The 12,824-nt window shown below is 46.1% G+C and overlaps 1 long non-coding RNA gene across 1 annotated transcript; it reads right to left on the minus strand.

Moving 5' to 3' along the window:
- Nucleotides 1–11,034: 11,034 nt before the first annotated feature.
- On the minus strand, nucleotides 11,035–12,824 carry LOC140422102 (uncharacterized). The gene is made up of 2 exons (XR_011947248.1): nucleotides 12,693–12,824; nucleotides 11,035–11,401 (listed from the first exon to the last, which is right to left on the minus strand). It is a non-coding gene; the product is annotated as an uncharacterized lncRNA (long non-coding RNA).

Consider the following 12,824-nt stretch of genomic DNA (forward strand, 5'->3'; position numbering starts at 1 on the left):
TTTAAAATAATGGAAGGTCTTGTGAGAGAGGATATGGAGAGACTGTGGGGAAGAGCATAACTAGAGAACATCAATACTTTATACACATGATATGGAGACACCAATCCATATCTACACGTGTTCCAGATTTTAATGTAATTGTCCAATACAGAAAACACAGTATTTTGTGTCTGTGTGGGTCTCACCCTCAAACCCAAAGAAGTAATAAGGTATGAGAATTGAAATAATCTAGAGTTAGAAAGGAGAAAAGTCCAAAAAATGGAGCAATCTGTGACAGGACACAAATTAGTTGCCTCTTATCCTGGAGAAATTAAGGACCCAACAAAATGTGTGTCTGAAACATTAATTTATTTGACAAATATCAAAATATTAAACTCCACTGGTTACAGGGATTATTATCAGCAGAAACAAACTCCAGCTGTCAGAATGAACATGGTTCAGTCCTGGATGTGATTAACAGCAGCAATAACAGCAGAATCCAACCCCTGCAGTCACTCGTGAAGTCTCTGGTGTCTCAGCATGTGGGATGACCAAGTGAATCTCTTCCACACACACAGCAGATGAACGGCCTCTCCCCAGTGTGAGTGTGTTGGTGTTTCAGCAGATCAGATGTAGTTTTATAGCTCTTCTCACAGTCAGAACATTTAAAAGGTTTCTGATCACTGTGAACAAGTTGATGTGTAGCAAGGTTCCATAAGTGAAGGAATCTCTTCCCACACTCAGAGCAGGTGAACAACCTCTCTCCAGTGTGAACTGTCTGGTGTCTCTGCAGGTTAGATAAATGATTAAATCTTTCCCCACACACGGAGCAAGGGAACAGCCTCTCTCCAGTGTGAACCTGCTGGTGTGTGAGCAGGTTGGCTGACTGAGTGAATCCCTTACCACACTCGGAACAGGTGAATGGCCTCTTTCCGGTGTGAACTCGCTGGTGTCTCAGCAGATCCATTTCACTTTTGAAGCTCTTCTCACAGTCAGAACATTTAAAAGATCTCGTACTACTGTGCACAAGTTGATGTTTCATAAGGTGTGCTGACTGAGTAAATCCCTTTCCACACAGGCAGCAGGTGAATGGTCTCTCCCCAGTGTGACTGCGTTGATGAGCTTCCAGCAGGGATGGAGATTTGAACCCCTTCCCACAGTCTCCACATTTCCACGGTTTCTCCATGGTGCCGATGACCTTGTGTCTCTCCAGATTGGAGCCTCATTCACACACAGAACATCGTGTACAGTTTCTCTCTGCTGTGAATGATGTGATGTTTTTTCAGGCTGTGTAACTGGTTAAGGCTCTTTTCACAGTCAGCTCACTGGAATACATTCACTTGCATATGTATGTGTCTCGTTGCTTTTTCCAGTCACACTGACCTTCCCACAGATAGAACATAGAAAATACAGCACAGAACAGGCCCTTCAGCCCACGATGTTGTGCCGAACCGTTGTCCTAGATTAATCATAGATTATCATTGAATTTACAGTGCAGAAGGAGGCTATTCGGCCCCCTGAGTCTGCACTGGCTCTTGGAAAGAGCACCCTACCCAAACTCAACACCTCCACCCAACACCAAGGGCAATTTTGGACACTAAGGGCAATTTACCATGGCCAATCCACCTACCCTGCACATCTTTGGACTGTGGGGGGAAACCGGAGCACCCGGAGGAAACCCACGCAGACACGGGGAGGACGTGCAGACTCCGCACAGACAGTGACCCAAGCCGGAATCGAACCTGGGACCCTGGAGCTGTGAAGCAATTGTGCTATCCACAATGCTACCGTGCTGCCCTTAAGAACAAATAAATCTACACTATATCATTTTACCGTAATCCATGTACCTATCCAATAGCTGCTTGAAGGTCCCTAATGTTTCCGACTCAACTACCACAGGCAGTGCATTCCATGCCCCCACTACTCTCTGGGTAAAGAACCTTCCTCTGATATCCCTCCTATATCTTCCACCTTTCACCTTAAATTTATGTCCCCTTGTAATGGTTTGTTCCACCCGGGGAAAAAGTCTCTGACTGTCTACTCTATCTATTCCCCTGATCATCTTATAAACCTCTATCAAGTCGCCTCTCATCCTTCTCCGTTCTAATGAGAAAAGGCCTAGCACCCTCAACCTTTCCTCGTAAGACCTACTCTCCATTCCAGGTAACATCCTGGTAAATCTTCTTTGCACCTTTTCCAAAGCTTCCACATCCTTCCTAAAATGAGGTGACCAGAACTGTACACAGTACTCCAAATGTGGCCTTACCAAAGTTTTGTACAGCTGCATCATCATCTCACGGCTCTTAAATTCAATCCCTCTGTTAATGAACGCGAGCACACCATAGGCCTTCTTCACAGCTCTATCCACTTGAGTGGCAACTTTCAAAGATGTATGAACATAGACCCCAAGATCTCTCTGCTCCTCCACGTTGCCAAGAACTCTACCGTTAACCCTGTATTCCGCATTCATATTTGTCCTTCCAAAATGGACAACCTCACACTTTTCAGGGTTAAACTTCATCTGCCACTTCTCAGCCCAGCTCTGCATCCTATCTATGTCTCGTTGCAGCCGACAACAGCCCTCCTTACTATCCACAACTCCACCAATCTTCGTATCGTCTGCAAATTTACTGACCCACCCTTCAACTCCCTCATCCAAGTCATTAATGAAAATCACAAACAGCAGAGGACCCAGAACGTATCCCTGAGGTACGCCACTGGTAACTGGGATCCAGGCTGGATATTTGCCATCCACCACCACTCTCTGACGTCTATCGATTAGCCAGTTCGTTATCCAACTGGCCAAATTTCCCACTATCCCATGCCTCCTTACTTTCTGTAGAAGCCTACCATGGGGAACCTTATCAAATGCCTTACTAAAATCCATGCACACTACATCCACTGCTTTACCTTCATCTACATGCTTGGTCACCTCCTCAAAGAATTCAATAAGATTTGTAAGGCAAGACCTACCCCTCACAAATCCGTGCTGACTATCCCTAATCAAGCAGTGTCTTTCCAGATGCTCAGAAATCCTATCCTTCAGTACCCTTTCCATTACTTTGCCTACCGCCGAAGTACGACTAACTGGCCTGTAATTCCCAGGGTTATCCCTAGTCCCTTTTTTGAACAGGGGCACGACATTCGCCACTCTCTAATCCCCTGGTACCACCCCTGTTGACAGTGAGGACGAAAAGATCATTGCCAACGGCTCTGCAATTTCATCTCTTGCTTCCCATAGAATCCTTGGATATATCCCGTCAGGCCCAGGGGACTTGTCTATCCTCAAGTTTTTCAAAATGCCCAACACATCTCCCTTCCTAACAAGTATTTCCTCGAGCTTACCAGTCTGTTTCACACTGTCCTCTCCAACAATATGGCCCCTCTCATTTGTAAATACAGAAGAAAAGTACTCGTTCAAGACCTCTCCTATCTCTTCAGACTCAATACACAATCTCCCGCTACTGTCCTTGATCGGACCTACCCTCGCTCTAGTCATTCTCATATTTCTCACATATGTGTAAAAGGCCTTGGGGTTTTCCTTGATCCTACCCGCCAAAGATTGTTCATGCCTTCTCTTAGCTCTCCTAATCCCTTTCTTCAGTTCCCTCCTGGCGATCTTGTATCCCTCCAATGCCCTGTCTGAAACTTGTTTCCTCAGCCGTACAGAAGTCTCCTTTTTCCTCTTAACAAGACATTCAACCTCTCTTGTCAACCATGGTTCCCTCACTCAACCATCTCTTCCCTGCCTGACAGGGACATACATATCAAGGACACGTAGTACCTGTTCCTTGAACAAGTTCCACATTTCAATTGTCTGCTTCCCTGACAGCCCATGTTCCCAACTTATGCACTTCAGTTCTTGTTTGACAGCATCGTATTTACCCTTCCCCCAATTGTAAACCTTGCCCTGTTGCACGCACCTATCTCTCTCCATTACTAAAGTGAAAGTCACAGAATTGTGGTCACTATCTCCAAAATGCTCCCCCACTAACAAATCTATCACTTGCCCTGGTTCATTACCAAGTACTAAATCCAATATTGCCCCTCCTCTGGTCGGACAATCTACATACTGTGTTAGAAAAGCTTCCTGGACACACTGCACAAACACCACCCCATCCAAATTATTTGATCTAAAGAGTTTCCACTCAATATTTGGGAAGTTAAAGTCACCCATGACTACTACCCTGTGACTTCTGCACCTTTCCAAAATCTGTTTCCCAATCTGTTCCTCCACATCTCTGCTACTATTGGGGGGCCTATAGAAAACTCCTAACAAGGTGACTGCTCCTTTCCTATTTCTGACTTCAACCCATACTACCTCATTAGGGTGATACTCCTCGAACTGCCTTTCTGCAGCTGTTATCATAGAATTTACAGTGCAGAAGGAGGCCATTCGGCCCATCGAGTCTGCACCGGCTCTTGGAAAGAGCACCCTACCCAAGGTCCACACCTCCACCTTATCCCCATAACCCAGCAACCCCACCCAACACTAAGGGCAATTTTGGACACTAACAGCAATTTATCATGGCCAATTCACCTAACCTGCACATCTTTGGACTGTGGGAGGAAACCGGAGCACCCGGAGGAAACCCACGCACACACGGGGAGGATGTGCAGACTCCGCACAGACAGTGACCCAAGCCGGAATCGAACCTGGGACCCTGGAGCTGTGAAGCAATTGTGCTAACCACCATGCTACGTTGCTGCCCCGGTGGTTATACTATCTCTAATTAACAATGCCACCCCCCCCCCCCACCTCTTTTACCACCCTCCCTAATCTTATTGAAACATCTATAACCAGGGACCTCCAACAACCATTTCTGCCCCTCTTCTATCCAAGTTTCCGTGATGGCCACCACATCGTAGTCCCAAGTACCGATCCATGCCTTAAGTTCCCCCACCTTATTCCTGATGCTTCTTGTGTTGAAGTATACACACTTCAACCCATCTCCGTGCCTGCAAGTACTCTCCTTTGTCAGTGTTCCCTTCCCCACTGTCTCATTACACACTTTGGCGTCCTGAATATCGGCTACCTTAGTTGCTGGACTACAAATCCAGTTCCCATTCCCCTGCCAAATTAGTTTAAACCCTCCTGAAGAGTACTAGAAAACCTCCCTCCCAGGATATTGGTGCCCCTCTGGTTCAGATGCAACCCGTCCTGCTTGTACAGGTCCCACCTTCCCCAGAATGCGCTCCAATTATCCAAATACCTGAAGCCCTCCCTCCTACACCATTCCTGCAGCCACGTGTTCAACTGCATTCTCTCCCTATTCCTAGCCTCGCTATCACGTGGCACCGGCAACAAACCAGAGATGACAACTCTGTCTGTCCTGGCTTTTAACTTCCAGCCTAACTCTCTAAACTTGTTTATTACCTCCACACCCCTTTTCCTACCTATGTCTTTGGTACCAATGTGCACCACGACTTCTGGCTGCTCCCCCTCCCCCTTTAGGATCCTGAAGACACGATCCGAGACATCCCTGACCCTGGCACACGGGAGGCAACATACCTTCCGGGAGTCTCGCTCGCGACCACAGAATCTCCTATTTATTCCCCTAACCATTGAATCTCCGACAACTATTGCTTTTCTATTCTCCCCCCTTCCCTTCTGAGCTCCAGAGCCAGACTCAGTGCCAGAGACCTGGCCGCTAGGGCCTTCCCCCGGTAGGTCATCCCCCCCAACAGTATCCAAAACGATATACTTGTTTTGAAGGGGAACGGCCACGAGGGATCCCTGCACTGTCTGCCTGTTTGTTTTTTTCCCCCTGACTGTAACCCAACTATTCTTGTCCTGTACATTGGGTGTGGTTACTTCCCTGTAACTCTTCTCTATCACCCCCTCTGCCTCCCGGATGATCCGAAGTTCATCCAGCTTCAGCTCCAGTTCCCTAACACGGTCTTTGAGGAGCTGAAGTTGGGTGCACTTCCCACAGGTATAGTCAGCGGGGACACCGGTGGTATCCCTCACCACCCACATCCTACAGGAGGAGCATGCAACTGGCCTAGCCTCCATCCCCTCTTACCTGACAGAATATAGCCGCCCTGTGGACTAACTAGATCTTCGCCCTCCGACTCTGCTCCCAGTCAGCTACACTTTCTGTAAACTCCTGGCTCTCTTCTCACTCTTTGCGGAAATGTCGGAAACAAAATGAAAGGAGCACCTTACTCCCTCCTCACCTAACTCCCTCAGTCACCAAACTCTTACTATAGCACTCAAATGCACCAAATTCAGCACTCCCTCGGTCACCAAACTCTTACTATAGCACTCAAATGCACCAAATTCAGCACTCCCTCGGTCACCAAACTCTTACTATAGCACTCAAATGCACCAAATTCAGCACTCCCTCGGTCACCAAACTCTTACTATAGCACTCAAATGCACCAAATTCAGCACTCAGTGCAAACAAAGTCTGCACTGTAGGGGATCACTTTTATACTGTGAATCTAGCCTCTGAAAACTGGCCTAATCCAATTAACTAATTAACAAGCTCCAGCTGCAAGTGCCTAGAAGTAGAAGCTTGTTTAAAGCTGATTGAAAATTCACCTTCTTCAAAACCAAACAGCAACTTTTAAGTTAATTAACTAAATAAAAGAAAGACTAAACTTTAGATAAAAATGAAGCCTTATACTCCCTCGGTCACCAAACTCTTACTATAGCACTCAAAATGCACCAAATTCAGCACTCTGTGCAAACATTTCTCCTTTCACATAGAAGACAAACATTTCTCCTTCCACATTCAGGGGTCGATGATATTCATATCCTGAGAAATTAAAAGGCTCTCAAACCTTGAGTTTGCTGCCTGTAAGTCTTTCCATTCCATACCCTGTAAAAATAATCAAAGTAGAATGAAACTCAATAGACAGCACAAAAACAGGTCATTGTACCCAGTGTCAGTGTATATATTCCCCATGAGCCTATCACTTCTCTCTGTCAGCAGGTATTTCTATTCCTTTCTCTCTTGTGTCTGCAACTTGCTAAGTGCATTCATGCTGTTTTCCTCAACCAGTCCCTGTGGCAGCAAGTTCCACACCCTCTGGATAAAGACATTGAATCTAACCAGTACTATCCTGTGTGGCTGCAGAGCAATGCTGCCTCTTTTCTCAATTTCCTGCAGAGGCTGAATCATTGTTGATGAAAATGCGTTGAGCCCAGCAGCATTACTCTTGTCTGATCATCTCTGGAAAGCAGGCCTACCAGAAAAGTCAGCTCAGCCTTCACAACACTCACAATACAGCCAATACCTTGTCAAGGAACTGCAATGAACCACAAACAACTATTTGTAGGAACCACTGTCTCCCTATCCTCCGGTAAAACATCTTGAGATGTCAATGGCGATATGTGAATAAGATGAGGCGTCTCTTCATTCAAGTTTGTCAATTGGAATTCGACACCTTGAAGGCTGTGGATGCTCAGTCGCTGAGTATATTCAAGACTGAATTCAACAGATTATTGGATACGGGGGAAAGAAGGAAAATGGCGACAAGGAGAAAAAGTGGAGCAGGCTCTATGTCCTCCAACTGCTCCTGTTTATTCTGCTCTTAAGTAGCTCTTGATGGACAGTGTACTCTTTACATTTAGTAAAATGACCAATAACGATTTCGGATTTTATTTTGCTTCCATTCAGGTTCCGAGAATCGTAGAGATGCATTGCACAAGAGGGGGCGATGGGGGTTGTTCAGCCCATCTTTCCTGTGCTGACTTTTAGAAAGAACGGACTTGTTCAGTCCCTCAGTCCAGTTTCATGTCCCTCGCCTTGCACCTTCTCATCCTCAGGTAACTATCCACCTCTCTTTTAAAATTAATTAGTGAATCGTATCGCTGCCTTTTCAGGCAGATCCTGGAACTCACTGAGTTTTGCTCAACTGCCATTGTGATACAGGTAGTTCAATGAAGGTTTTGCAGTGGGCAGTACGAGAGTATTTCAAAAATATCAACTGAAAACTATGTTTGAATATTAAAATTATTGGATGGGAGGGTAGAGCTGGTCCAGGGTTCAGAATGATTTTTCTTCTGGTCACTGGGACCCTGAAGCCTCCACTTCCTGTTCCTTCACCAAAATGGCCACATGTGCGCCACTTCTACCAAGTTTCTACTTTGTTTCTACCAAGGTGGCGGCCGGTCACCCTGGGTCAGTGGGCTGACACTAGACTCTGGACACTTTGGGAGCAGAAGGGGACAAATAGAAGTGGAGAGACAAGAGGTGAAAGAGACAGATTTTATACAACTACAACTTCAGACATGGTTGAATGGTGGAGTGGACTCGATGGGCTGAATGGCCTTACTTCTGCTCCTATGTCTTATGGTCTTATGGTCTAACTTGAACAATAACTTTGACAGAATCTCAAACCCCCAACTTCCCCAAAGTAAGAGGTGTATATGAAAACCACCACCTCCAATTCACACATCGTCCTGACTTGTCTGACATCCAGAATTGGGTGAACAGACATTTCCTCCAATTAAACATCGGAAATAGTGAAGTCATTGAGTTTGCACATTCTCCCAGTGTCTGCGTGGGTGTCATCCCCACAACCCAAAGATGTGCAGCGTGGGTGGATTGGCCACGCTAAATTGGAAAATAATAATTGGGAACTCGAAATTTATTTTAAAAAATAAATAGTGAAGCCATTGTCTTATGGCCCTGCTACAAACTCCATTCTCTAGTCACCATCCACCTCCCTGGAAACTGTGTTTATTTTATCCTTTCACAGGGCGTGGATATTGCTGGGAGAAATCATTGCCCACTCCAAATTGCCCTTGAGAAGATGGTAGTGAGTTGTCTTCTCAAACCGCTGTAATACATGATCTGTAGGTTGAGTCACAGCATAGCCAGGGTGGGAGTTCCAGGATTTTCACCCAACAACAGTGAAGGAACAGTGACATAGTTCCAAGTCAGGATGTTGTGTGGCTTGGAGGGGAACCTGCAGGTGATGGTGTTCTCCTGTGTCTGCTGTGCTTGTCGTATGAGGTGGTCAAGGGTTGAAAAGTACTGTCTAAAGAGCCTTGATGAGTTGCTGCAGTGCATCTTGTAGGTGGTACGCGCACTGTGTGCGACTAATGCAGATTTCAATGTCATATTTGACCAGATGAGCTTTTGACTACATATTTGCACCATCACTAAGACTGTTTATATCCAGCTCAATAATATTGCCCTCACCTCAGTGTGTCTGCTCTGAAACCAACATCTATGCAACTGTTATCTTTAAACTTGATGATTGCAACATACTCCTGACCAACTTCCCAACTTTTATCATCTGTAAACCTGAAGATAATTTGCTGCTCATTTTCTCACTCTTACCAATTCCCTTTTCACTTGGCGCAGTCTTATCAACTGGTTGAACTGTTGATTACCAGAGGCAGCAGCAACACATCCAGCTCTACCTGGCCCTGCTCTCCTCTGCCTAAATTGATCACTATTTCTGGATTGTTCCTGGAAGCAAAGACAACCCAGATTCTGTTCTTCATGAATATCTTCTTAAATCTCTTTCCTGACTTCAAACAAGTGCAAGGAGCTCATTGATTTCTTTGTCACTGACACTGATATCATCCGTTCAGCTGAATCTACTTCCAGAGGTTATTTGTGAACTCGCCTGTGTCTCATTAGGTTTTGTGACTGCGTGAATCTCTTCCCACACATGGGGCAGTTGAAAGGCCTCTCCCCGGTGTGAACTCGCTGGTGTGTTAGAAGGTCAGGTGAATTAGTAAATCTCTTCCCACACTTGAAGCACATGAACGGTCTTTCCCCAGTGTGACCACGTTTGTGTTTCAGTAGGTGTGATGAACTGCTGAATCCCTTCATACACACAGAGCAGATGAATGACCGCTCTCCAGTGTGAATTCGCTGGTGTGTGCGAAGGTTGAACAATCGATTAAATTGTTTCCCACACATGGAGCAGGTGAAAGGTCTCTCCCCTGAGTGACTATGCAGATGAGTTTCCAGTTGGGATGGAGATATGAATGCCTTCCCACAGGCCCCACATTTCCATGGTTTGTCTGTGGTGTGGATGTCCTTGTGTCTCTCCAGGTTGGACGATTTCACACCTGTAGATTTCAAATTTCCCATAAAAAGAGTTTCTAAACATCATCATTGTCAACACCGAATAAAAATGAAGGAGAGACAATTTTCGTTTGTATGGAACAGGCTTTCTGCACTTCTTTCTGCGAAACAGTAAATCCTCATCACATCCATTCTCCCTCCTCCCTATGCTGGAATCCAAACCCCAGGGTGACAAACCAGCCCACATTTTATGGGCCATATTTGAATCCACTGAGATTTGCTGCTTGGGTGTCTGACTCGTCAACTGGACCTATGTAGAACTCTGTTCCAACCCTTCTGGCAGCCAACCACCCCCTCCCTGGCCTCACATTTCTGTCAGCAGCCCACCCAACACCGCCCACCTCTTCACGCAGACCCGTGCAGGCTTACCTTTAATTTTCACCATGAGAGTTTGTCAGTCTGCCAAACCTTTCAAACCACCTTCAAAATTCCTTTCCTTACAGTTTACCCACTCCCTCCACTCTGGCTGGGTTCAGTTCTCAAGTCCCTCTGTGTAGAGTGAGAATAAATGGGTAATTTTCTCTCCTGGTCACTGGTACCCTGATGCTCCGCTCACTCTGTTGTTTCAACAAGACAGCCGCAGCTGAAGCAAACAAGCCCCGGGAGCTGCAAAATCAGGATCTGTGTGTTCTTCTTGGGGGTTTGGGGCCTCCAGCAGGTGTTTGTGAATCCTCCCCGCCCACCTCCCAGGGCTTCCTTCCTTTCCAGAGATCAGAGTCGTCATTGATTTGAGTGCAAAGTGTAAGCTCTTATTTATTGTCTCCCCCCTCCCCCATCCTCTGATGTGAACCATCCTCCAATCGCTGAAGCAGGATGGTGACCTGTAACCTGGGCCTGTTCCTAGGAGGGTGAAGCCCCGCAGCTGCAAATTAGGGAGCTGACAATGATTGTGAAGGGTTTGTGGATCCTCCCTCCCACCGCCTGACACTAACTTTGCTTCCGCGGGACAAAGGACTCTCCTCCAGACGAACAATAGCATTGCGCCTGCGCAAAAACATCATGTTTTATGATTTTTACTGCAACAAACTAGAAGCAACAATGCCTTAACACTATTTTTATAGGGAACGTATCCCTTAAACTATAAATAGAATGTTGCTCTTTTACTTTTAAGACAATCAAAAATCACACTCCATGGTTACGTCACAGAAGTTGTCACTCAATTCTCCTGGAACCAGCCCAATGTGATTCTTCGTTCCTGTGTTTACTTCCATTCTGTTCCTTTGCCTGACTGGCAATCCTTAACCCCAGAAGTATCTTTTGCAGTGATGGTTCTCCTGATGATATTCAGGTCCTGAAAAACCAAGTGACTCTTCCAAATCCTGAAGTGACGTTCGTTTTTTTTCTGCAAATCTTCATCTAATATCCTGTAAAAGGATTTTATAAATGGAAATTGAGAACAGGCAATTCTAGTTTCCATCCAACACACTCTCCCTCCATTCTCACTCTGTAATGTTCATCCTCCTAATTCTCTAAAGGTGCTGATTCAGGCTGACTGACAGATCCCTGCTCACTGCTTCCCATCTTGGAGAGGCCTGAAAATCTCCATGCAGACTGCCAGACATAAATATGTCTATATTACTGAACTCAAAATGTGTGGAACATATCGACTAGATTCACTTCCTTTCTCTTCAGTTGCTGCAAGTTACCAATGACCCCTCAGGATGAGAAAAGAAATGGAAAGATAAAGTAGACTTGGAGCGGCTGCTGCCTCTTGTGGGGCATTCCAGAACGAGAGGTAATAGTCTTACGGTAAGCGGTAGCAAATTCAAAACAGTTTTAATTTAAAAAACATTTTTTTTTAGAGTAACCAATTATTTTTTTTTCCAATTAAGGGGCAATTTAGTGTGACCAATTCACCAACTCTGCACATCTATGGGTTGTGGGGGTGAAACCTACGCTGACACGGGGAGAAAGTGCAAATTCCACAGGCAGTGACCCGGGGCCGGGATCGAACCCAGGTCCTCAGCACCGTAGACAGCAGTGCTAACCACTGGTCCACAGTGCTGCCCTATTCAAAACAGAGTTGAGGAAAAACTGTTTCTCCCAAGGGCTGTGAATATGTGGAATTCACTACCCCAGAGTGCAGTGGAGCTGGGACAATGAGTACATTTAGAGTTGGACAGATTTTTAATCGGGTTCAATGGTTCTGAAGAACTCTCAGGACAGTGGAGATAAGGCCAGGATGAGATCAGCCATGACCGAATAGCAGAGCAGACTCGATGGGCCAAATGGCCTAATTCTGCTCCTATATCTTATGAACTTCTGGTTAAAGTCCAACAGGTTTATTTCGATGTCACTAGCTTTCGGAGCTCTGCTCCTTCCTCAGGTGAAGGAGCAGCGCTCCAAAGCTAGTGACATCGAAACAAAACTGTTGGACTTTAATCTGGTGTTGTAAGACTTCTTACTGTGCCCACCCCAGTCCACCGCCGGCATCTCCACATTATGAACTTATGAAAGGGGGAGACATTGATTTGCTCCCAGATGTTGCCCAGAGGAGGAAGTTTTAGTCTGAAACTCATTGTCTAATCTCCACATTGTGACATCACAAAGGAGATCATCCTCTAAATCAGCCAATAGGAATCGATCCGCTCCGCGGTGACGTCAATGCATTAGTGCGCACACGCAGGCGCGCGGACGCGCGAGCCCCGTCCCCACCCTTTGTTCTCTCTTCCCCAACACATCCTCGAAACGGTTTCCAGGCAACCGGCTGACAGTTCCGGCCGTCGGTGATATCCCCCTCCCCTGACCCGGGACTGCGCATGTCTCAGGGAGAGGGGAAGCTCCGCA

This window comes from Scyliorhinus torazame, chromosome 5 (genome assembly GCF_047496885.1).
Source record: "Scyliorhinus torazame isolate Kashiwa2021f chromosome 5, sScyTor2.1, whole genome shotgun sequence".
NCBI classification, from domain to species: Eukaryota; Metazoa; Chordata; class Chondrichthyes; order Carcharhiniformes; family Scyliorhinidae; genus Scyliorhinus; species Scyliorhinus torazame.